The following is a 3,168-nucleotide window of genomic DNA, read 5'->3' as shown; positions in this document are numbered from 1 at the left end:
GGGTCTGGATGCAGACAGTCTCCGTGTAGAACCTCTAGGGGAAGACAATTCAGGGGCACTCTACTGGTATTTCTACGGAACACGAATGTATAAAGAGGATCCAGTACAAGGGAGGTCTAATGGAGAACTCTCCATGAGCAGGTAAAGTCTTCAGTGTCAAGGCTGTAATAGCTACATGTAAAAATGTCTTTAAAATTACATGCATCAGTGCTGGGTTGTGGCTTAAGCCATAGAGCACCACTTTGCAAACCTTACGCCCTAGGCTCAAACCCTGGTACCATACATACATAAAAGAAGAAAGCTCATACAAACAAATAAGGGGAATTAACTGTATCAGCATTCTTGAAGGGAGAGTAATTTCATATACAAATAAAAAGGAGCAGGGTACCAGTTGCTCACACCTGCTACATTTCCAGACATGTTTAAAATTTGTCCCAATCAATCTCACCCCTTATATCAATTTCCTTTCCCCCTTCTCCCCTTCCTACCTTCCCAAAACAATTTCAACATGCTTCCTTGTTCAATTTTCATAGCTGCAAACCATCTCTTTCAATCAAATTTATACCCTTTCAAAATACGTTTCAAAATTATGCACCCTTGGCCTCTTCCTCTCGGTATCATATTGAACTCGAGTTGGAAGAGGCCGGTCCGATCTCAAAATGGAGGTAAAACCGCCGCCCGGGTCGCCCCCAGCCCGACTCTGGCCGTCGCTGCTGTCACTGGGGGGAGGAAGGCCATGATCCAAAGGAACCAGAGCAGCTGCGGAAGCTGTTTATTAGTGGTCTGAGCTTCAAAACTAAAGATGATAGTTTAAGAGAACATTCTGAGAAATGGGGCACACTCACAGATTGTGTGTTAATGAGAGATCCTCAGACAAAACGTTCCAGGGGCTTCGGTTTTGTGACTTATTCTTGTGTTGAAGAGATGATGCAGCCATGTGTGCTAGACCCCACAAGGTTGATGGACGTGTTGTGGAACCAAAGAGAGAGGTTTCTAGAGAGGATTCTGTGAAGCCAGGAGCCCATCTAACAGTGAAGAAAATTTTTGTTGGTGGTATTAAAGAAGATACAGAAGAATATAATTTGAGAGACTACTTTGAAAAATATGGCAAGATTGAAACCATAGAAGTTATGGAAGACCGGCAGAGTGGAAAAAAGAGAGGATTTGCTTTTGTAACTTTTGATGATCATGATACAGTTGATAAAATTGTTGTTCAGAAATACCACACTATTAATGGGCATTATTGTGAAGTATAAAAGGCCCTTTCTAAACAAGAGATGCAGTCTGCTGGATCACAAAGAGGTCGTAGAGGTGGATCTGGCAACATTATGGGTCGTGGAGGAAACTTTGGAGGTGGTGGAGATAATTTTGGATGTGATGGAAACTTTGGTGGAAGAAGAGGCTATGGTGGTGGAGGTGGTGGCAGCAGAGGTAGCTATGGAGGAGGTGATGGTGGATACAATGTATTTGGAGGTGATGGTGGCAACTATGGTGGCCGTCCTGGTTATAGTAGTAGAGGAGGCTATGGTGGTGGTGGACCAGGTTATGGAAACCAAGGTGGAGGATATGGGGGTGGTGGAGGAGGATATGATGGTTACAATGAAGGAGGAAATTTTGGTGGTGGTAACTATAATGATTTTGGAAATTACAGTGGACAACAGCAATCAAATTATGGACCCATGAAAGGGGACAGTTTTGGTGGAAGAAGCTCTGGCAGTCCATATGGTGGTGGTTATGGATCTGGTGGTGGAAGTGGTGGATATGGTAGTAGAAGATTTTAAAACAACAGAAAAAAAGGCTACAGTTCTTAGCAGGAGAGAGAGAGCGAGGAGTTGTCAGGAAAGCTGCAGTTTATTTTGAGACAGTCGTCCCAAATGCATTAAAGGAACTGTAAAAATCTGCCACAGAAGGAACAATGATCCATAGTCAGAAAAGTTACTGCAGCTTAAACAGGAAACCCTTCTTGTTCAGGACTGTCATAACCACAGTTTGCAAAAAGTGCAGCTATTGATTCATGCAACATAGTGTCAATTAGATGTATATTCCTGAGGTCTTTTATCTGTTGTAGCTTTGTCTTTGTCTTTTCATTACATCAGCTATATTGCCCTGTGAATTGTGGTAGTGGTACCAGGAATAAAAAATTAAGGAATTTTTAACTTTTCAATATTTGTGTAGTTCAGTTTTTCTACATTTTAGTACAGAAACTTTAACGAAATGCAGTTTTGAAGGTGTTTCCTTGTGAGTTAACAAGTAAAGATCATTGTTAATCACTATTTTGTATGAATTTTGCTAAAGTTAACTGTAAAGGAACACCTACTGACTTGCAGTTTAAGGGGAATCTATTCTCCTCATTTCCAAACCATGATACGAATGGGCGCTGACATGTGGAGAGAATAGATACTTGCATGTATGCATTGTGTGTTTTAGATACATAGGATTGGGTATTTAAATTAGCATATTTGTGAATTTAATAGCATTAAGATTACCTTCAAATGAAAAAAAAAAACCCTCAAAATCCCTATTTGTGCATTTTCCTTCAATGAAATCATGGTTTTAGTGTGTTTTAAGATTTGCTGAATCGTAGCTGTGTTTAGAACATCTCCATACTACATTTACCTTGATCACATTGAGAATGACAGCTACCATAGTTTTGGAGTGTAAAGCATGTCTGCTGCCCTCTATTTAAATTTGTAAAGGGTAGTGGATATTTTCCCCATCCCTTTAGAAACCATTCTTAATTTTTGATTCAGGACCACTAAGTGTGCAATGTCTGAGCATATTAGTGGATACCTGATTTTATTCTGTTTTTCCTTTGAGACCCCTGAGGCCTATAAGTTTTATTACTTTTCCTTGGTTTAATTTCTCCATGCAAGTTTTCAGAGGAAGAGAATAAAAACACACTTCATTGTCAAATCCTTAAGAAAAAATTATGCACCCTCTACTATACCTTTGTCTCTGAATCTCTTTTGTAATTTGGTTCAGCAGTATAATAATGTGTATGCTATTTATGTATGAAAAGCAGTTTGTGATTTATTTATGTATTTATTTATGAAAAGCAGTTTGAGATTTCTGATCAGAATTAAAAAGAAAAGAGGGATAGTGCTTGCCTAGCTGGGCGCTGGTAGCTACTCAGCTACTCAGGAGGCTGAGATGTGAGGATCACCAATC

The 3,168-nt window shown here is 39.9% G+C and overlaps 1 pseudogene; it reads left to right on the top strand.

The window, feature by feature from the left end:
- The first annotated feature begins 659 nt into the window (after window positions 1-659).
- On the top strand, window positions 660-1,781 carry LOC138822656 (heterogeneous nuclear ribonucleoprotein A3-like; annotated as a pseudogene).
- Window positions 1,782-3,168: the final 1,387 nt, after the last annotated feature.

The sequence above is a fragment of the Dipodomys merriami genome, unplaced genomic scaffold (genome assembly GCF_024711535.1).
Source record: "Dipodomys merriami isolate MVZ:Mamm:240054 unplaced genomic scaffold, mDipMer1.0.p SCAF_1139, whole genome shotgun sequence".
Lineage (NCBI taxonomy): Eukaryota > Metazoa > Chordata > Mammalia > Rodentia > Heteromyidae > Dipodomys > Dipodomys merriami.
This window is presented reverse-complemented; position numbering and strand designations above follow the sequence as displayed.